Source organism: Heterodontus francisci, chromosome 24 (assembly GCF_036365525.1).
Source record: "Heterodontus francisci isolate sHetFra1 chromosome 24, sHetFra1.hap1, whole genome shotgun sequence".
NCBI lineage: Eukaryota > Metazoa > Chordata > Chondrichthyes > Heterodontiformes > Heterodontidae > Heterodontus > Heterodontus francisci.
In genome coordinates, this window is record NC_090394.1 from 50,744,863 (window position 1) to 50,768,793 (window position 23,931).

A 23,931-nucleotide genomic window follows, 5' to 3' on the forward strand; every position below is an offset into this window, starting at 1 on the left:
ACACCCCCAGCCTTCACCTAAGTGGAACTGTTACTGCACTTACAGCCTTAATTGCGTGCACTCCACGAAAAGTCTCACCTAGTATGTAATTGTTTGGTTCATGCACTTATCATCACCCTCATTATTGGTTGAATGCAGACACCTGGGTTTGATTGAATCCAATGGTAACAAAAAATAACATTCTCATTTTTACAATCATTTTAACTAAGAAGATCTCTCCTAATAGCAGTGTGAGACTGATGATAGGTGGTTGTAACACAAGCCTCCACCCTCTCACCGGATATGAACAGGATGATTTGAAACTCCTGGGAGGCAGCAACTAGATTGAAGTGGAGGTGTGAAAATAGGAGGGCAGGTGTCTGCTGCAGGTTTATCATGATAGAAATTCAGCTTTTGTTCCTTCTCATGTTATTGCATCTACCAGTAAAATTAGGTCACAAACTCTCATGTCAGTCCTTCTAATGAAAGTCACAAATGAACTCTACTCCTAAGCTATCTTAACCTCTCTCCTTATTCTCCTCTAGAAGTGCCAGATGAAAAAGAAATAAAGAAAGAAAAACAACCTGACCCCAAATCTTCTGACGCTGCCGACACTTCATCACATTCATCATCAGTTACTCTCCTTGTCTGATCCTGCTGCTGCTCTTAAAAGCTTTCCATCCTCCACAATGAGGCCTCTTTATTATGAAATGTCATCCAGACGGTAGCACTTAGCTGGAATCCCTAATCCCGAGCTGGATGATATTGCAGAGAACCTTCAGATTGATCCCAGCACACAGAATGTGTCTAATTCTGTGCTCTCAGGTGATGGTGGTGGCAGGAAGGCCTCATTATAACAGTTCTTTTGGGCCTCCTTATCTCGAGAGACAATGGATACGCGCCTGGAGGTGGTCAGTGGTTTGTGAAGCAGCGCCTGGAGTGGCTATAAAGGCCAATTCTGGAGTGACAGGCTCTTCCACAGGTGCTGCAGAGAAATTTGTTTGTTGGGGCTGTTGCACAGTTGGCTCTCCCCTTGCGCCTCTGTCTTTTTTCCTGCCAACTACTAAGTCTCTTCGACTCGCCACAATTTAGCCCTGTCTTTATGGCTGCCCGCCAGCTCTGGCGAATGCTGGCAACTGACTCCCACGACTTGTGATCAATGTCACACGATTTCATGTCGCGTTTGCAGACGTCTTTATAACGGAGACATGGACGGCCGGTGGGTCTGATACCAGTGGCGAGCTCGCTGTACAATGTGTCTTTGGGGATCCTGCCATCTTCCATGCGGCTCACATGGCCAAGCCATCTCAAGCGCCGCTGACTCAGTAGTGTGTATAAGCTGGGGGTGTTGGCCGCTTCAAGGACTTCTGTGTTGGAGATATAGTCCTGCCACCTGATGCCAAGTATTCTCCGAAGGCAGCGAAGATGGAATGAATTGAGACGTCGCTCTTGGCTGGCATACGTTGTCCAGGCCTCGCTGCCGTAGAGCAAGGTACTGAGGACACAGGCCTGATACACTCGGACTTTTGTGTTCCGTGTCAGTGTCAGTGCTCAGTGGTTATAACAGTGCTCAGCTGGTTATAGCATCATTATGGCACAGAAGGAGGCATTTGACCCCTCAAGTCCATGCCGCCATGTCGGCCCTCTCTAGAGCAATCCAATCAGTCCCATTCCCTGGCTGTATCCGTGTAGCACTGCAAGTTTATTTCCCTCAAGTGCCCATCCAATTTCCGTTTGAAATCATTCCTTGCCTCCACTTCCCCCACCAGCAGCAACCCCCCCCACCCCCCCACCCCCCCGTAGGCACTGAGTTCTAGGTCATTACCACTCGCTGTGTAAAAAAGTTCTTCCTCACATTCCCCCTGTATCTCTTGCCCGAAACCATCATTTTGTGTCCCCATTTCCTTGTACTATCAGCAACTGGGAATAGCTTTTCTTCGTCTACTTTAATCTAAACCCGTCATAATCTTCTACACCTCTATCAAATCTCCCCTCAATCTCCTTTGCTTCAAGAGGAACAGCTTCTCCATCCGAACCTTGTAGCTAAATTCTCCCATCCCTGGAAGCATCCTCGCAAATCTCCTCTGCACCCTCTCAAGGACCTTCACAACCTTCCTAAATTCTGGTAACCAGAATGGGCGCAATACTCTAGTTGTGGCCCAACCAGAGCTTTATAAAATTTTGGCATATCCTCCCTGTTTTTGTACTCAATAACTCTATTTATTGCTGAAAATAGAGACATGTTGTCGAAGCTTTTCGTCTTACACTCATCGGGACAATATACAAGAATACCAATGTAAAGGAAAACAATAACTTTATACTGTATGAGACGAGAGTGCTGATTGGTTGGCAAGTGAACTCTGATTGGTAGAGGCGTTGCCATGGAGAGTGCACCAGTTTATGGTGACTGACAGTTAACTGCTTAGCTTTGTTTGAAATTTAAACCAGGCAGCTTGACTCTGATTGGTCAAGGCAATGCACTAAGGAATAAATCAGATAATGGCTGTCACTTTTCTTGCTTAGCTGAAACAGGCACAATATGTGTACATGTTCTTTCTGTCTGCAAAGAACAGAGGCATGTGTATTAATATATGTAGCTTCCAATATGCGCAAATGCACCACACTGCGAGCCCTACTGACAATCTTAAATAAGTTGTCAGTGTAATTCTTAGCACACTGAGGATTATGTAGCAAATATTGTCTAATTGTGGAATCACATCTAATGTTGGACACTGTGTTTTGAGTTTTGCAAGCACGGGCTGGTTGGTGCGTCCTGTACCTTGCCTGTTGCGAACAGCGGAAGGGATATGTTTTTTGTTACGATCCGCCAGTCTTTGGGATGTACGGCCTAAATACCTAAATTACCTAAATACCTAAATACCTAAATTACTCATTTGTGTGCTAGGCAGGACGTCTTTTTATCTTGACGACAACATCCTGTTAGTGGTGAACACCACACGTGTTGTTACTGTATAGTAGCAGCGTGAAACAGCTAGCTTCACCTGTTGCTCAAATTTTCAAATTTAAGTGACAGCCATTCGTTCCTCAGGGCAATCCTTGACCAATCAGAGTCAAACGGCCTGGTTTAAATTTCAAACAAAGGTTGGCAGTTAACCATAAACTGGTGCATTCTCCATGGCAACGCTTCTACCAATCAGAGTTCACTTGCCAACGAATCAGCACTCTCTTCTCATACAGTATAAAGTTGTTGTTTTCCCTTATTCTTGTGGATTGTCCTGATGAGTGCAAGACGAAAATCTTCGACAACATGTCTCTATTTTCAGCAATACTCAAGTTCTGAACCCTATTTATGAAGCCCAAGATCCTATATACTTTGCTAACTCTTTCAATGTGCTGAATTTTAATAACTCGCTGCTGAGAATGGCGGCGAGCTTCAAAAAGTGCGCGGCGCACGCATGAGACGTTCATCACAGAGCTGCCGCGATATTTCACGTGGTGGCTCATTAACATGGAGGGAACGAACCACCCACCTCCGATGAGGTAGAAGGGCTGGGCACACCATCCCTGGCAACGGCATCCGCGCCAACGGAGGCGCCGGTGCCATTTTCAAAGGGCTTCAAGTCCTTACAAGCAATTTGAATATTTAAAAAGAAATGCAGGGAACATTTACAGTTATAAATTTAATAAAAGATCGAAGCCCCTCTCCTACCCCCCAATGATCAAACACTTAATTTATAGTTTTATCCACACAAAAAAAATGTCTTCCCATCCCGAACTTTGCCCCCCCAAACTTTGTTATCTTCGCTCTTTAACCCCTTCTCACCATCCCCTCAGCCAATTGTAGGAGTTTTCTCCATTAGGAGATCCGAAGGCGTGGGACTTCCGGTATCTGACTAGAATATCGGTGTGGGATGGCCATCGCGATGAGGTAAATAATTATTCTTCAATTTGCTAATTAAGTTTTTTGTGCTGAGCGGCGGGATGGGGTGGGCCACCCCGAGGCCTCGCCGCCGCCAGTAAAATGGGGCGCTGTCTTCCTGGCGTAGAGGTCCATAGTGGGCCTCTCCCAGAAGGATTTTCCGGGCCCCCCCCACCACGATCCTCAACGTGGGGTGGGGGGGTGGTGGGGGGTCAGTCAAATTCAGCCCAGTATGTCCTGCCACCTTCAAAGATCTTTGCACATGAACCCCAGGTTCCTCTGTCCCTGCACACTCCTGGGAAAGCCGTAGGCCAGGAAATTCTACAGAACTCCTCCAACTCCATGCGGTGGAAACCCAATTTAGGCACTTAACTGGGGATTCCACCACATTTCTGGTGAAGTAACACCAGTGGAGCTGGTGTTCGATGAAGTGATATGTACATTCTGGCCGGGATGTTGTCTCCACATCCATCAGGTGCCACATGTATGACCCCACTGCCAAGATCAAAGGTTTCCGCATAAAGGCCGATAAAGATGTTGTATCCTGAATTTCCTGGCCACGATCTCTGAGGATTCACCCAGAGATGTGTCTTTCTGGGTTGAAGGGTGCTGGCTTGGTGAACTGCTTTAAAATGGAGGCATTGTGACAGCTCCCAAGAAAACAAGCATTCACTTTCATGATGTAGTGCTGCCACTTGCAAATGAGCTCGAAGATTTAAATTATTTCTGTCAGCACAGCTGTTGGCATTGATCAAGGGAGCATGCTTGGAAATTTTTAATGCCTTTGACCTTGGAGAAACCTGTCACTTTAAAATTGCTGTGCCTGTTGTGCTGCCAGTCACTGGCAGTGTGGTTTCTGTGATATAGGTGGGTTCTAGTCAGGTTGAAGAATATGGCATAACATGGCTTCCATTGCAAAGTACAATCTCTACAAACACTGCTTCTGAGTCAGCCTGGAGACAGGACCACTCTGGTCTGTATATTTTGGTATTCTGGTGTTGGTGTACTGGGGATTGGGTGTCAGGAGCCTCCAGTGTTGCCTGACCAGCCTGATCTTTCTCTGTTTCTTCCCTTTGTCTTCTCCCAAAAATTAAAGACACAAGAGATTTCCAATGAGAACCCCATTGTGCCCTCTTTGAAGTTGGGAGTGGGAGGAAAATAAAATCCTTGGAGTAGAAGGCACATTGCAGCTGTCTGTAGTGAGAAAACAAAAGGAGAGATAAAAATTGACTGAGAACAAAGTTTTCTGTGAATCTTGTAAAGTTCCGACTGGACCTTTTCCATTCACACTCACCATTTCTGTATCATCTAGCAATTCTGGGCGCGACTTTTCTAAGTGTGATTGGTGCTGAGAGTAAATGAGGTACTAATGGCATAAAATGGCAAGCATGCTATCATCGCATCATTGTGCCTCATTTAAATATGTCATCTGTTTTAGGGCAGGAACTTCACCTGTCAGCCTGAAATGACAGTGAAAAATTGGATGGGCACTAAAATGGGTGTAAATCTGGTGTAACAGATCCTTGCTCTATTTCCTAACCGCACACATCTGGCATTCAGCAGAGGCAGTGTTAGAGGTGGGAGGGCGGGGAATTTTTGAAAGTTGTGCGTTGGGTAGACAACACAGTGCGTTCCCACCTCCAACCGATCTTGCTGTAGACAGGGTCAGATGTGCACTGGCTACTCGCCTGGCAGCAGCGGCTAGGCAATTAAGTGCCCAATTAGGTGTAAATTGCTGACGCTGCTGGGATCTCACAAAGGGGGATGGTCCACCCCCCCTCCACCCCAGGACGAAGCCTGGCAGGTTCCTGGAGGCGGCTTCCCAGTGGCAGGTAGAGGGGGCCAGTGAGGCCTCCTTTAAAACCCCCATCCCAGAGCCATAGGGTCAGAGGGCCACAGCTGCGGTTGCAGGCCATCCTGTGGAGCAGTTCCCCTCCACAATGGTGGCTTGGCAGTTGTGGCCACGCTTACTTTTAGCATTTGTTGAACTCTACTGAGGACGCCTCCATGTTGAGGTGCTTTACACTGGCAACTCCCACCTCTCTGGTTGGGGCTGCCAGCTGCCCAGAGCTATCCCACTTGTACAGCCCACCTGCCATCCTTAATTGGACAGGGCTCCTGGAGGCAGCCTGTTAATTGGCTCTCTCCAGGAAGATAGCACAGGCGGGAGGGACTCGAAAACCATCAGGGTAGCGCCTGCATAAGGTCTCAACCCCTTTAAAAATGAATGTCCCATGCTTTCTATAACTCAGGAGTTCTCACCTCTACCTGCCTCAATACCTGCTCTTTGCACTGGTAGCCTGTGTAGCACAGTTTAAGGTTAAGAAATGGATCAAGCACACCTCGCAGACTCAGTAAAAGGAAGCACAGGTCTAGGAGGTAGATAGCTTTACTGTTGCATTGGCAAATGAGATAAACTCCAAAACGTTTCCCCATTATTTGGTGTTTCAATTATATTTAGTGGAAGTACTGGGTATAGAAACATAGAAAATAGGAGCAGGAGTAGGCCATGGCTGATCATCCAATTCAGTCACCTGTTACCGCTTTCCCCCCATATCCTTTGATCCCTTTAAACCCAAGAGCTATATCTAACTCCTTCTTAAAAACATACAATGTTTTGGCCTCAACTGCTTTCTGTGGCAGCCAATTCCACAGGCTCACCACTCCTTGGGTGAAGTAAATTCTCCACATCTCAGTGCTGAAAGGTTTACCCCATATCCTTAGACTATGACCCCTGGTACTGGACTCCCCCACCATCGGGAACATACTTCCTGCATCCACCCTGTCAAGTCCTGTTAGAATTTTATAGGTTTCTATGAGATCCCCCCTCACCCTTCTGAACTCCAGCAAATATAATCCTGACCGACTCAATCTCTCCTCATACGTCAGTTCCACCATCCCAGGAATCAGTCTGGTAAACCTTTGCTGCACTCCCTCTATAGCAAGAACATCCTTCCTCAGATAAGGAGACCAAAACTGCACACAATATTCCAGGTGTGGCCTCACCCAGGCCCTGTATAATTCAGCATGACATCCCTGCTCCTGTACTCGCATCCGCTCACTATGAAGGCCAACATACCATTTGCCTTTTTTACCGCCTGTTGTACCTGCATGCTTACCTTCAGCGACTTGTGTACGAGAACACCCAGGTCTCATTGCATATTCCCCTCTCTCAGTTTATAGCTGTTCAGATAATAATCTGCCTTCCTGTTTTTGCTACCAAAGTAGATAACCTCACATTTATCCACATTATATTGCATCTGCCATGCATTTGCCCACTCACTCAACTTGTCCAAATTACGCTGAAGCCTCTCTGCATCCTCCTCACAACTCACCCTCCCATCCAGTTTTGTGTCATCTGCAAATTTGGAGATATTACATTTAGTTCCCTCATCTAAATCATTAATATATATTATGAATAGCTGGGGTCCTAGCACCGATCCCTGCGGTACCCAATTAGTCACTGCCTGCCATTCGGAAAAAGACCCGTTTATGCCTACTCTTTGTCTGCTGTCTGCCAACCAATTTTCTATCCATCGCAATACACTACCCCCACTCCCATGCACTTTAATTTTACACACTAATCTCTTATGTGGGACTTTGTCGAAAGCCTTCTGAAAGTCCGAATAAACCACATCCACTGGCTACCCCTCATCAACTCTACTAATTACATCCTTGAAGAATTCTAGTAGATTTGTCAAGCATGATTTCCCTTTTGCAAATCCATGCTGACTCTGTCCGATTCTACCACTGTTCTCCAAGTGCTCTGCTATAAAATCTTTGATAATGAACTCCAGCATTTTCCCCTCTACTGTCATTAGGCTGACTGGTCTGTAATTCCCTGTTTTCGCTCTACCTCCCTTTTTAAATGATGGGGTTACATTAGCTACCCTCCAATCTGTAGGAACTGTTCCAGAGTCTATAGAATCTTGAAAGATGACCACCAATGCATCCATTATTTCTAGAGCCACTTCCTTAAGTACTGTCGGATGTAGATTATCAGGCCCTGGGGATTTATCGGCCTTCAATTCCATCAATTGCCCCAACACCATTTCTCTACTAATACTGATTTCCTTCAGTTCTTCCCTCTCGCTTAACCCTGTGTTCCCTAGCATTTCTGGTATGATATTTGTGTCCTCCTTTGTGAAGACAGAACCAAAGTATGCATTTGGTTGGTCAGCCATTTCTTTGTTCCCCATAATATATTCCCGTTTCTGACTGTAAGGGACCTACATTTGTTTTCACCAATCTTTTTATCTTTACATACCTATAGAAACTTTTATCGTCAGTTTTTATGTTCCCCGCAAGCTTACTCTCGTACACTATTTTCCCCTTCTTAATCAATCCCTTGGTCCTCCTTTGCTGAATTTTAAACTGCTCCCAATCCTCAGGTCTGTTGTTTTTTCTGGCAAATTTGTATGCCTCTTCCTTGGATCTAACGCTATCTCTAATTTCCCTTGTAAGCCATGGTTTGGTTACCTTTCCCATTTTACTTTTGCACCAGACAGGAATAAATAATTGTTGCAGTTCATCCATGTGCTCTTTGAATGTTTGCCATTGCCTATCCACCGTCATCCCTTTAAGTAACGTTTCCCAGTCCATCATAGCCAACTCGCGCCTCATACCTTCGTAGTTTCCTTTATTAAGATTCAGGACCCTATTCTCAGAATCAACTACGTCACTCTCCATCTTGATGAAAAATTCTATCATATTATGATCGCTCATCCCCAAGGGGTCTCGCACAACTAGATTGTCAATTATTCCTCTCTCATTACACAATACCCAGTCTAGGATGGCCTGTTCTCTAGTTGGTTCCTCAATGTATTGGTCCAGAAAACCATCCCGTATACACTCCATGAATTCCTCCTCTACGATATTGTGACTAATTTGATTTGCCCAATCTATGTGCAGATTAAAGTCACCCATAATTACAGATGTTCCTTTATCGTGTGCATCTCTAATTTCCTGTTTAATGCCATTCCCAACATCACCACTACAGTTTGGGGGTCTATATACAACCCTCACTAATGTTTCTCGGCTCTACCCATACAGATTCCACATCAGCAGAGCTAATATCCTTCCTCACTATTGCGTTAATTTACACTTTAACCAGCAATGCAACTCCACTGCCTTTTACTTTATGTCTGTCCTTCCTAAATACTGAATACCCCTGGATGTTCATTTCCTGGTCACCCTGCAGCCATGTCTCTGTAATCCCGACTATATCATACCCGCTTACATCTATTTGCGCGATTAATTCATCCACTTTATTGCAAATGCTCCGTGTGTTAAGGCACAAAGCCTTAAGGCTTGTCTTTTTAACATTACCTCTCCCCTTCCCACTATTTTTCACTGTGGCCCTGTTTGATTCTGGCCCTTGATTTCTCTGTCTATCACTTTTCTTATTCCCCTTACTGCCTTTTGTTCTTGTCTTTGATTCCCCCTCCTCTGACTCCTTGCAAAGGTTCCCACCCCCCTGCCATTTTAGTTTAAACCTTCCCCAACCACTCTAGCAAATACTCCCCCTAGGACATCAGTCCCGGTTCTGCTCAGGTATAACCCGTCCAGTTTGTACTGGTCCCACCTCCCGCAAACCCGGTCCCAATGCCCCAGGAATCTAAAACCCTCCCCCTCACACCATCTCTTCAGCCACGTATTCATCCGATATATCCTGCTATTTCTACTCTGACTAACACATGGCACTGATAGTAATCCTGAGATCACTACCTTTGAGGTCCTACTTTTCAACTTACTTCCTAACTCCCTATATTCTGCTTTTAGGACCTCATCCTTTTTTTTTTACCTACGTCGTTTGTACCAATGTGTACCACAATCACTGGCTGTTCACCCTCTCCCTTTAGAATGTCCTGTAACCGCTCTAGACATCCTTGATCCTAGCACCAGGGAGGCAACATACCATCCTGGAGTCTCGTTTGCGGCCACAGAAACCCCTATAACTATTGCATTCCCACACTTTTTACTCCTCCCTTGTGCAGCAGAGCCAACCATGGTGCAACGAATTGGGCTGTTGCTGCTTTCCCCTGAGAGACCATTCCCCCCAATAGTATCCAAAGCAGTATATCTGTTTTGCAGGGGAATAGCCACAGGAGATTCCTGCACTGCCTGCCTAGTCCTCTTGCTCTGCCTGGTGGTCACCCATTCCCTTCCTGCCTGTGGAGTCTGAACCTGCGGTGTGGCCACCTCTCTTTACGTGCTATCCACGATACTCTCCACCTCACGGATGCTCCACAGTATCCCCAGCCACCGCTCCAGCTCTGAAACCCGGGCTTCCAGGAGCTGCAGCTGGAGACACTTCCTGCACACATGCTAGTCCGGGACACTGAAATTGTTCCCGGCTTCCCACATAGAGCACGAGGAGCACACCACTGCTTTGAGCTCTCCTGCCATGACTTAACCCTTTAAATTAAACCTTTAGGAAGATGCTTAATATCAAATAATATCAATTAATCTCGGGCCCTTCTTCCCTGGTCCTCGTTACTAAAGAACCCCCTAAAAAACACTACTTACTATATATGAAAATAAACTGTAGACCTTTCTTACCTTAGTTACTAAACCAGCTATTTAGAGCTATTCCCTAACAGCAGTTACTCACCAACCAATCACCTTCCAGCTTTCCTGTGATGTCACTGTTGACTTTTTTTTCAAAACTCTGCCTGGACTGCTCTCACACAGGTCCGACTGCTGTCCGCTCCCTGTGCCGGTCCCACTCAGTATCACTCTTTCCCGCTGCCGCTGCACTTTTAAACTGTGCTGGTCGCACTCAGTCTCAGTATGGTGGGCAATCAATGTCCCTGCCTGAACATCCATCTCTTCTGCCCCCATTTCTGCTTCCACCATCCTTGTAGGCAGTGAGTTCCAGGTCATTACCACCCACTGCGTAAAAAAGTTCTTCCTCACATTCCTCCCTGCATCTCTTGCCCAAAACCTTAAATTGTGTCCCTTAGTCCTTGTACCATCAGCTAATGGGAACAGGTTTTCTTTACCTACTTTATCGAAACCTGTCGTAACCTTGTACACCTCTATCAAATCTCCCCTCAATCCCCTTTGCACCAAGGAGAACAACCCCATCTTCTCCAACCTAACCTTGGAGCTAAAATCCCTCATCTCTGGAACCATTCTGGTAAATCTCCTCTGCACCCTCTCAAGGACGCTTAGGCCCTTCCTAAAGTGTGGTGACCAGAATGGACACAATCATCTAGTTGTGGCCTAACCAGAGCTTTATAAAGGTTCAGCATAATTTCCCTGCTTTTGTACTCAATACCTCTATTCCTACAATGTGTTGTAGATGCGGATAATGAAATCCTCCCATTTATCAATCATCTCTACCATATGTATGGAAAACATCTTCATTACCTGCAGATGAGATTGAAGCTCCCTGATCTTAGCTTATTTGAAGACTGGGTCCCTAAGATTTGTGCTTCTGGCTCCTCACCTGAGGGCGGTTATTTCTCCCCACTCCATGCAGGAAGAGCACTCTCTCTTTCAATTTCCTCATTTTTCCACAGGTGCATGGAAGCTTCAGAGCCTTGCCAACTATAATGAGGCAGTGGCTTGGCAGGATGTCAGTGTTGGCTGCAGGCGGCAGCCATTGCGAGTGGTAACGTGGCTTGACAGGGAAGGTGGAGCTGGTTGGACAGCAGAAGTCGCAATCAGGAGCAGGGGCTAATTTGCCTAGCACAGCAGGGGCATTCCCCTTGAGTGCCCTCGCGGACTTGGCAGGTGTAGCTACGGAGCAAGGGGGTTGGAAGGCCAGAGAATTGAGTGTAGTTGTTTGCCATGGGCCTCATTCACTCAGGTTTTGAGACCTCCCGTGAAGAGGAGCATCAGAGAGGCAGAGAGCTGCAGCCGCAGGCAGCGGGGCAGCAGTAACCAGAGGGGCAGCAGGATCAGGTGTCTGGAAGGGAGCAAGGAGGAGGAGGGCACAAAGGGCCATGTAACCAGCCACCTACGTGCAGGTGACAATACACCCCCAGAGAAGGTCTACTGTGGGAGGCTCAACTTCCTGCAAATGTTGGAGCAGCAGTGCCGCCGATCCCCTCACCTCTCCAGGGAGACTGTCACTAAGCTGTGTCCCATGATGGAGGAGCAGCTGAGCCCTATGGCTCATCAGGATGATGGCCAGGTGCAACAGGATGAAGATCCCAAGAGACAGCAGACAAGGCGCTCAAGGGAGGCTCGCACAGCGTGAATATAGACACATGAGTCTTACTTACACGCCCAGTCAATCCAATAAATCTTCCACCTTCTGCAGACCTGTTGTAATTTCCTTGATTGCCCTGACCACTTCCCTGGATCTATCATCACATGAGACAACAGCATGGGAAATGCCATGATCTCGCTCGATGTGCTCCTTCCCATCACACCCTTTGCAGGAGCTAGCGAGCTGTTAATGGTCCAGTAGTGTTTCAAGAAATAAAGGATTCTTTCAATGGTGCACAATATCACAACTCATTTCAGACACGTTCACATCAAGGTGACATCTGACATCAATATCTAACCTCATGCAACCCAAATGCAGTTAGGTGGACTTTTGCACACACTTGTGGGTGCTCCTACGTGGTGCATCCCCTGCGCCGGCAGCTGACATAGGGACCTTGCTGCTCTGTAGCCTTCGATGACCGTGGCAGTCATCCTCTAGCTGACTGAGGCCTGGAGAGTCCCAGCATATCGACAGCTTCCTCCACAGGTGCAGGAGCCCCTTTTGTCCCCATGGCTTCGTGCGGTGCTGGTGTCACTGTCAGAGGGGCTGAGGATCCACCGTACACCCACCCTGGGATGAGCCCCTAGCTGCTGCAGACAGACAGTCCTCCAGTCTTTCAGGGCATGCCTGGCCCTCCCTGCTCACCTGAGGAGTTTGAGGACCTGGCGATGGCTCCAGGCATCTCTTCCCCCTCTCCCAGCCAATGATCCACAGAGCTCATGGAGGTGGCGATGGCATGCAGGTCTACGTGAACCTTCGGTATCCACTGGGTGGTTTGCTGGATATAGCTCTCCATGAGGGTCACCTATCTCTCAATGGAGGATGCTATGTGTGCACATGACAGAGTCATGGCTGCTCTCATGGCCTGGATGGACTCCTCCATTGTCCATGGGTGCGCAGAGCCTCTGGAAGCTCCACCAGATGTTCACACACCTTAGGCTGCAGGACCAGCTTCTGCCTGTGGATGACTTAACCTGAAGCTGAGCAACACTGGGCCCTCCCACAGTCCTCCGAATGTGTGTGACCTGGCTGTCACTGCCTCCGTCAGCTGCTCAGGCATATCTGTGCTGTGCTCACCAGAATGTGAACTCACTACAAACTCATGTGACTACCCACCATAATGACAGCATCTGTGCTGGTGGAGGGTGCGGGGGAATGATTTGACAGTGCACCTTCTGAGGTCTCCTCCTCCTTCTCAGATGCTCTCGCATCTGGGTTCATATTAATTGCTCGATTGACCAGGATCCAAACCAAATCCAATGCCAATTATGTTAATTATAAGGGGATTAATAATTTGAAAGAGAAAAAATAAAAGGACTCAGGTTTCTTGCATATAAGGTTAAAGGCTGTATCATCGGAATGGCATTAGCAGTTGCAGCAGGGTTTCTGGGAAAAGAGAATGCGTCCATCAGTCTTTTAACAACTTTAACTAAGAATAAACTAAAAGATTTGGCAGCAAAATTGGGGTTAGAGTCGAAATCAGGTGTCAAAAAAGCAGTGATAATTGACATAATAACCCAACATCTGGAATTGGAAGAAGAAGAAGATAATAGATCAGAGAGTGAATCAGCGGAATTGGCTAGAATTTAATTAGAAATGAAAAAACTTGAGGCTGAAAAAGAATTAAGAAAACTTGAAGAAGAAGAAGAAACAGGAATAGCAACAAGAAAACTTGAGCTTCAGAGAGAAAGTGAAAGAAAAGAAAGGGAATTTAGGTTAAAAGAGATGGAACTAAGACAAAGGGTTAGTCTTGAATCCAGGGAAAGTTCTGGTCAGGAGGAATCTGAATTCAGCCCAGGACCCAGCGAAAAGCTATTTAAATTCATACAAGCTCTTCTTAAGTTTGAGGAAAGGGACAAGAGGCATTTTTCATATCTTTTGAAAAAATAGCCAAACAATTGAAATGGCTAAAGGCAAGCTGGACACTGCTAATGCAAAACAGATTGATGAGCAGAGCTCATGAAGTTTATGCCATGTTTCCTGAAGAAGCTTCTGCAGATTATGAGATGGCAAAAAAGGCTATTCTCACTGCATATGGGTTAGTCCCTGAAGCTTACCGTCAGAAGTTTTGGAACTTACAGAGATTGGCTGGGCAGATGTATGTAGAATTTGAGAGGGTGAAGCAAATCAATTTTGACCATTGGATAGGGGAATTAAAGATGGAAACGACATATGAGAACTTTTGAGAATTGATTCTCTTGGAAGAGTTTAAAAATTCAATTCCTTCAATAGTGAGAACTCATGTAGATAACCTGAAAGTTTTGAAAGCTAGGCAAGCAGTGGAAATTGCTGATGATTTTGAGCTTATGAATAAGCCAAAACCTTTTGTCAGTCAACCCCATTATCCCAAGAAGGATAGAATGTGGGAGAGTGAAAGGAGAGCAAGTAGCCAGGGACAAGAAGGAACAGCTAGGAATGCCTCAGGATCACCTCCTCAGGCCTAAAAGGAAGGTGCTGAGGGTAGGAGTGAGGTCCGCAAGCCAAAGTATTATCATTGCGACAAAGCAGGTAATCTTTGTTCAAAATGCTGGAAGTTGCGAGGTAAACCCATAGGACTTGTTGGGGTTCACAAAGCTAATGCAGAGAAAAGAGCTCTGACTAAGAGTATAGCAGACCAGGCTGTAGCTTTAACGGTGACTGTAAAACCAGATCTAAAGTGAATGTAGAGGTTAAGAATAAGATACTTGAAAGTTATAATGAATTTTTGTCAAAGGGGAAAGTAACTCCATATCCTTTAAGTGAGACAGGAAAACCTAACATTATAGTCGGGGATGCAGGAGCAACTCAAACACTTTTGCTGGGGAAAGGTATAAATTTTCCATCAGAGAGCGCCCTGAATGCTAAAGTTTTAATTAATCGAATTGGCGGGGAGTATATACCCGTACCTTTATATGAAGTATACCTAGAAAGTGACTTAATATCTGGGATGGTAACTGTAGGAGTTGTCCACAGTTTGCCAGTAGATCTACTCCTAGGAAATGATTTGGCCTGATCAAAAGTATCAGTTTCTCCTATAATTACAAAGAAACCAAGTGAGGTTAGAGAAATGGAACAATTACAGGAATATTTCCTGCGTGTGTAGTCACCCAAGCAATGGCTAAACAGGATCCATTGTCGAGGTATAATTGGCATCACAAACAGAAAGGCAAATATCTGAAACCTTATTTGGGGATTTAGATAATCAAAATGAAATGTTTAACAGATCTTTTATAATTGCAACACAGCAAGCTGATCCAGAGTTATACAGAATGGCACAGATGGCTCTGACAGAAGCTGAGACGATAGGAGTTCCAGCAGGCTATTATATGGAAAATTAGGTTTTGAGGAGGAAATGGAGACTGCCTCATAGACCTGCAGACGAAGACTGCATAGTTGGTGAACAGATAGTGGTACCACCTAAGTATTGCCAGGGATTATTAAGGTTACCACATGACATTCCTTTTGCAGAACATAGGGAGATTTGGAAGACTAAATCACGTATCAACCAACATTATTATTGGCCAGGCCTCACAAAGAATGTGAGACAATTTTGTAGGACAGCCATACATGCCAAATAGTGGGAAAACTGCAACCTACCATAAAACCGGGACCACTAGTTCCCATACCAGTGATTGAGGAACCATTTAGCAGGCTATTGGTAGACTGTGTAGGACCCTTGCCAAAAACAAAAGTGGGACATCAATACATATTTACTATCATGGATATGGCTACTCAATTTCCAGTGGCCATTCCTTTGAGGACAATTACTGCTAAAATAGTAGTAGAAAAGTTAACCCAATTCTTTATGAGATGTGGATTACCACTTGAAGTTCAATCGGATCCAGGCTCTAATTTCATGTCTAAGATATTTCAAGAAATCATGAACAATTTAGATATCAGGCAGTTTAAATCTTCAGCATATCACCCACAGTCATTGGGAGCTTTAGAGAGGTACCACCAAACTCTGAAAACAATGATTAGAGCATAATGTCACGACTATCCGCATGACTGGGATAAAGGACTAGACTTTCTTTTATTTGCCACCCGAGACTCACCGAATGAGTCTACAGGCTTCAGTCCTTTCGAACTGGTTTACAGACATGAAGTAAGAGGTCCCCTAAAACTCATAAAAGACAGATTCTTAGAACAAAGGAATGAATCTTCGATACTAGACTATGTATCTGCGTTCCGGAAAAGGCTCACAAAATCTTGTGGTGTAGCTCAGAAACACCTTAAAGCATCCCAAGCCAATATGAAAAAATGAGCATACAAGAATGCAGAGACCCACAATTTTCAACCAGGGTATGAAGTATTGGTGTTGTTACCATTACAGGGGAAACCATTAAAAGCACAGTTCAGTGGCCCATATAAAGTGATTAAAAGAGTGGGTAAGGTAGATTACTTGATTGACACCCCTGATGGCTGGAAGAAGTGTGTCACATCACTATCTTAAAGCAATATTACCACAGGGAGGAGGATAAGTCAGTACAGGTATGTCAGGTAATCGGGATTCTTGAGGAGTAAAAGGATAGTGAGGATGAGGCAGAAGGAGGTCTAGACAATTCTCAGATTGAACCTCCAACTATCAGATTAGCAAATACAGAATGGCTAGGAAAATTGGACAACATGCTTTTGCACTTAAAGGCAAAATAACATGAGTACCTAACCAGGCTTTTCACAACATTTAAAAGAGTCTTTAGGGATAAACCAGGATGTACAACCTTAACCACACATGATTTGGATATAGGGGAATCTGTTCCTTTAAAAACAACATCCTTACCATTTAATTCCGGACAAACTGATCCAAGTAAAAGCATGCTGGAAAACAACTTGATCGAACCTAGTCAAAGCAGCTGGAGTTCACCAATAGTTCTAACACCTAAACCCAGTTTTGTATAGATTACGGAAGTCAATGCAGTAATGAAGGCAGACTCCTACCCAATTCCGCATTTAGAAGACTGTATCGACAGAGTGGCCAGTGCTAGGTTTCTTACCAAGATGGACTTGTTAACGGGCTACTGGCAAGTTCCAATGACTCTACAAGCTAAAGAGATATCAGCTTTTGTAACACCTGACAGTCTTTATCAGTGCCAGGTGATGCCATTCGGGCAAAAAAATGCTCCAGCCACTTTTCAAAGATTAATGAATCAGGTGGTAGCCAGTGTTCCCAACTGTGTAGTGCATCTGGATGATGCAGAATATACAGTAACACTTGGCAAGAAACTTAAACCAGCTAAAAATTATGTTTAAAAAGTTACAAGCAGTGGATTTAGTAGTAAATCTGGCAAAAAGCGAATTCGGAAAAGCAAGAGTAACTTGCCTCGGACACATAGTGGGGCAAGGACAGGTATTGCCAAAAACGGCAAAAGAACAAGCCTTAGTGGAGTTTCCTATCTCTAAATCTAAACGTGAAATAATAAGATTTTTAGGGATGTGTGATTTTTACAGGAAATTTGTACGGAATTTTAATACTGTAGCTGCTCCATTAACCAATTTGCTACAAAAAAAAAGAAAAACAAAGTAGTATGGTCAGATGAATGCCAGGCAGCTTTTGAGAAGCTAAAGGCAATCTTCACTAATGAATCAGTGTTGGCTGCTCCAAATTTTGCTAAACCTTTAAAATAGCAATCGATGCTAGTGACCTGGGGGTTGGTGCAGTCCTATTGCAGGATGACGAATCGGGCATAGAGATGCTTGTAGGGTACTTTTCAAGAAAACTAAATTGCCGTCAAAAAAGGTATTCCACTGTGGAAAAAGAACCTTAGGACTTTTGCTGACTCTGAAACTTTTCGAAGTATAAGTCTACCAAGACGAAAAGGCAACATTAATATACACAGTCCATAACCCATTAACGTTTGTGGATAAATTTAAAAACCGAAATGCTAGAAAATTTAGATGGAGTTTGTTGTTACATCCTTATTTGAAAATTGTACGTATTTCGAGGAAAAACAATGTTATCGCCAACGCTTTGTCACAAATATAACCATGTTAAGTTACATGGACGATGATGTTACAAAGAAAACTCTGTAAATTATCAGTAGAGTGAATGGAGTCATGAATGTGAAAAAATGTTCACAGTTTTTTTTTTAGTTTCTATTTTTTGCATTGTAATGAAATGCATTTTAAGAATAGCATTTCATTTTGCCAAGGGCGGAGGTGTCACAGAACTGTTTTTTTCTCCTCTGCTTAAACACAGTGTGCCTTTAAGATGGAGCACAGTGTGCCAGCAGCTACACCTGTTTCCTAGGCCACAGCAGGAGAGAGAGAAGATCATGTGGTGTACTGTAACTTTTAACTGTGGATAAAGGCTGGCTTCAGCCAGTTTGAACTAGAGACCAGCATGCTTCACTGAAAGGAAGGATCCCTCTCTCTTAGCAGGAAAATCTACATTTATCTTCAAGCTCTGTATTGCCTCAGGAGAGAAGGAAAACCCTGGAAAAAAAGAACTTTTGTCTTCAAGAGGGGCTGTCTGTCATTTGTTTGTGTTTGCTGGAATTCTCAGTAAAGTTTCTATTGAAAAACTACCAATTTTGGAATCCAAATGGACCTATGGCTATACTCCTTGTTAAAAGAACTGTGTGATGCCTGCTGCAACCAAAGTGCTTTGAATGCCTATCTACTAAAAGACTTTCATCGAATTCGCCTGGAGACTTCAAGTAGCATCTGATTGTTCTAATCTGGGACGCCTCACCAACCAGGAATGTAACTCAGCAGGATTTACAACTCAGCTGCTTATTTTATTCCTAATGTCATGAAGACCCCCACCTGCCAAGAATGAGGCATATTAATTTTGTCATATGAACATCAATTTTAAACTGTTGCTCGAGTGAAGAGATGACTAGTTTGAAGAGACCAGCAGTGGCTGGAAGAATATTTGCATACTAAGAGACAATGCTTGGAGAGGCAAAAGAATTGCTCACTGATTCAATTAACAGAGAGTGGGCTCGGCAATGGTGATCCATATCTCGTCATGGTGGGAGACAGCACTCTACCACTCCATCCCACCCCCCGCCCCCCACCAAGAAGTTTGGAATCCACAAAAGACTCAGGAGAGTTTGTTGAAAAAAACATAGTCACTTGACTAACCTGCTGTCCAACTTGGAGTTTTGAATTGTGCTCACAGGACAGTTTGGTCAGACTGCAGTTTGTAACTGAACCTGGAACAAGACAGCCTCTCTCCTGGCTGGCTCTCTCTCGCCTTTTCACAAGCTTCCAGATCCACTGAAGACACTTAAACTTTAAGAGAGAAGACTCCTACATTGAAACAAGTTTTAAAGCGTGCACTGGGCCCCAACGAAACGGCAAGACCTACCGGCAACCAAAGACTCTATCTCGAACTCAAAAGGACAGTAAAATAGAAACCCAGCTATTGCCTCAAACTTTTCCCCTTTATTCTTTCTACTTTTTCTGTCTGTATCTGCGTGTGTGTTCATCGCATATGCATGCTAACTTGGTCGCGTCACATATTCGTAGTCGTTAACCAAATTAGAGTTTAAGATTAATAAACTTCCACCTTTCTTGTTTAAATCTAAGAAAACCTGTCTGATTTCTTTGCCTTACAATTGGAAAGTGGTGAACAAGGATTCACTGAGGGGGAGTTAAAACACGGTGTTTTTAAAAATTAACCCCTGTTAACGGTTAAATCTGGCAAAGGCTGAGAGGGAACCTTTTCTCACCTGGTCGTAACACTAATAAATACTATTTTTAAAAAAATAGTTAACCATTGTTAGTTTTTGAATGTATGGGCTGAATTTCAATCACGCGCCATGGTCCTCACCGCCGCACTTTTGACTTGACGGCCTTCCGACATGGAATGGCCACCGAAGAGCCCGCGCAATATTTCACGCGGGGGCTCATTTAAATAGCGGGTGCAGAGCGGCTGCCCTCAATGATGTGTAGGGGTGGCCTCTGCGTCCCCAGCAATGGTGTCTGGTGCCACCGCACAGGCGCCAGCCCCAGTTATAAAGGGCATTAAGCCCTCAGGAGTCATTTTACATTTTAAAGGTACAGTATTAAGGAACTTCTTATTCACACATAATAAAGATATGGAGGCCCTTCCCCAACCCCTCCAATGGTCACTTCAGTGCCCGAAATGACCAACACATGCCTTTTTCCCGACCCGAATGTTACGCTTTAAATTTATAACCCCTTCCCACCATCCCCACAGTATATAAAAATTGATTTCCCTGCTCCTCCACCCCTCCCGCCCTGAAATTTTTACTACTCCCAGCTCCCCACCAGATTCTCGCCTTGGAACTCCGTGCGGAGTTCCGAAGGCGCGTGAAAGCCGAATGGAGGCCGTAAAATTGGCGTGGGGCAGCAGATAAGTTCATTTGAATGTAATTAATGTGAATTTACATATGGAGATGAAGGGCCCGCCGCCAGGCGGCAGGGGGGCCCGCACCAAGCTCTCCCTGCCGCCGGTAACATGCAACGGGCCCTTCTCGACGTCACGGGTCGAGGTGGGACTCTCCCTGCAGAATTTTACTGGCCCCCGCACTGCATCCTGTTGCGTCGAGGGGCTAGTAAAATTCAGCCCTATGTGTGTATGCATGGGGAGGCTGAAGTCAAATCAGAAGTAATCAGGTTTTTAAACACAGGCTTATCTTAATAGTGTTAAGATTTAGTTTATTAATAAATAGTTCATTTGTCGTTGTCTAAAGATACCTGGTTTGGAGTATTTTATTCTGGGGGTTAATAAAGTGTTTAATTTGGCTGATTTCCAATTAGGTGGGAAAACTTTCATAATATGCTGTGATCTGTGGAGTACTGGGACTGAATTGACAGTGCATTGCTCCCACCTTGGTCGTAACAATCAGCACCGCAGCTGCTGATCGCCTCTGCAACCTCCATCCAGGCCTATCTGGTTTTCTCCCGCCATCCTGGGGGAACAGGACTTCCCTCTGTTCTCTTTCAGCCTGGAGGGGTATATCCAGGGAGGCATCACTAAATCCTGGGGCAACCCTTCATCGAGCTTTGTCCATTTCTTCCACATGCACTCCTGCCAGGGCCTCTCAGTCCTCTCTCTGAGGCTGCTGCATTATCCCGTGCTGCTGCCTGGTTTTTAAAGATGGTGCCAGCGAATGATGCTCCGGAACTTTCCCCCACCCACACCATCTCACTGGATGCCTGCCCCGCCTGCTGGCCCTTAATTGGCCAGCCCTGATAATATTGCACGCAAAACTCTGCCCCCACTTACTGCCTTCATGTAAAATCCAGCCAATGTCTCAGGGAAGTGCTTGTGCACGTAATGTGCCCTTACAATTGAGATTTGTTATGATGAGCATTTTTCATCTTCTATCAACCTTCTGTTGACACCTTGCATCTAACCTTTCGGCTAGGTTGTTCTATGTGCCTCTCCATGATTTACATCACTTCCTCCTCATGTACACTAAGAGTTCTCAGCGGTTCTACTCTTCCCACTGGTGTATTCCTGTGGAATTGGTTGTAAGCATTTTTGTTTGGATGGATACTATTTGAGTGGCACTTTTCTCCATATGAGAACTTCAGTAAAGATGAGGAATGCAGCAATTTTTACAAGATGAGGAAACCAAAGGAGTGGGATGTGGGTGAGCAAGTGCCACCATCGCAGCGGAGGTTGAAAAGAAGGCTGCCTGTGACCTTGGAGTGGTGGGCCCCAAAACTCAGGGGCATTCAGCTGAAAAGAAGAAAATTTGAAGAACTTGAAGTCTATATGGAGGCTCTGAGACCAAACTCTGAGGATGTGTGGCATCTGACAGATGGGGCCCTCTTGACTACATCTCATTTTTCCAGCAATATTTCAAAAGCTCTGTCTTCCTTGCGGGCACCAATGGACTGAATTGCAGCTGCATTGCAATCTTGACCAGATGTTCAACTGAGAAGCAGCTAAAGAACAGTCAGTGTCTGCACATTCATGGAAGCACAGTGTAGATTTGGAGGAAATACAGCACAGAATGGAGCACAACATAGATTGTGGCTTCCAGACTGTGGTCACCACTGTGTCTCAGGGCCTTGACAATATGATAGCTTCCATCAGACCCATCGTGTCTCGTGGCATATGGTAGCTGCATGTACCTCATTAGAGCGCTCCTTTACTTCTATTCAGGGCACTCTGATCTTGTCATCAGTCATGGCAGAAGCTATCCATAGCTCTGATTCAATTTCATGAAGAGGCTGGGGAGGGCTGAAACCCTCCTTAAACACTGCAACTCTCCACTTCACTCTCCTCCTTTAAGATCCTGCTTGACCTTCTTGGGCAGTCCCTCGGGATCGAGGATGATTTGCTTCCTCTCTGGTTCAATGGGTTCTGAGATGGCTGATAAGGCCAATGTGTGATCTGCAGACTCTGCCACATGAGGAGCAGGTGGTGCTTGAAGGGTCAGATAGATGAGTAGTTTGGAGGTTTGTGTGTTCCCTCTGACGCCTGGACTTCACCTCCGCATGTTCCCGATGAAGTCCCTCAAGGTGTACAAGGCCTTCCCAAATGAGCTTTCTCCAGAAAGGATGGTCACGAGCCAGGGACTCCATTGAGTTGATGTGGATGTCTGATCTCTTCAGGATGCTTTGAGGACATCTCTGAAGCATTACCACTGTCCTCCTGGGAGTCTCCTGCCACGACCAAGTTCTGAGTAGTACAGCTTCTGTCAGGCATGAGAACAACATGTCCTGCCCAGTGGAGCTGGTTTTGGGTGATTAGCACCCCGATGCTGGGCAGGTTGGCTTGGGAGAGGATGCTGCTGTTAGACCACCTTTATTGCCACCAGATTTGGAGGTTCTTGCGGAGGCACCTCTGGTGGTACCTCTCCAGTATTTTGAGGAGCCTGATGTAGATTGTCCAAGTCTCTGAAGCATATTGGAGTGCAGTGATCACTACTGCCCTTAGTCTCGGGTTTGAGATTCTGATCCTCAAATACTCTCTTCCTCAGTCGGCCGAAGGCTGAGCTGGCACATTGGAGGTGATGATGAACCCCATCATCTATGTCTGCCTTCATTGTGAGGAGGCTCCCAAGAAAGACCGCATTTGTTGACAACGCGAACGGTAGGTGGCGCTGTTTTGGCACATGCGCAAATACAGCATGTGCCCCGAAAATGTCACAGATTGCGACTGTAGCAGCTCAAAAGAATCACACAGAGGCAACCTAACGAAAACGTGGCAGTATACAATGGCCGGAGTGAGAGAGCAGCGCGTGGTCCGGGGAGAGCAGCGCGGGGGCCGGGGAGAGCAGCGTTGAGCGTGTCGGGGGGGGGGGGGAAAGAGGGGAGGGAGGGGGGGGTGAAAGAGAGGGGGGGGCAAAGAGAGGAGGGGGGGGAAAAGAGAGGAGGGGGGAAGAGAGGAAGGAGGGGGGGAAAGAGAGGAGGGGGGGAAAGAGAGGGGGGGGAAAGAGAGGAGGGAGGGGGGAAAGAGAGGCGGGAGGTGGGGGGGAAAGAGAGGAGGGGGGGAAAAGAGAGGAGGGGGAAAGAGAGGAGGGGGGAAAGAGAGGAGGGAGGGGGGAAAGAGAGGAGGGAGGGGGGGAAAAGAGAGGAGGGGGAAAGAGAGGAGGGAGGGGGGGAAAGAGAGGAGGGAGGGGGGAAGAGAGGAGGGGGGGGGAAAGAGAGGAGGGGGGGAAGAGAGGAGGGAGGGGGGTGGAAGAGGAGGGGGGTAAGAGAGGGAGGGGTGGGGGGGAAGGGCAGGAGTGGGGGGGGTGGGGGAGAGTGGGGGGGGGGAGCAGCGGAGCGGAAGAGGAGTGCCTTTTTCTGTGCATGCACCAGAAACACAACGGCAAAAGACTTACCGGCCAGTCCCTGGACCCGGCGACACCGAGGTCTTCGCACACTCGCTCCCCGCACACTCGCTCCCCGCAGCTCTCTACGGCCTCTCGCATCCGGCCCTCTCCATTCAGCCGTTCCCTCC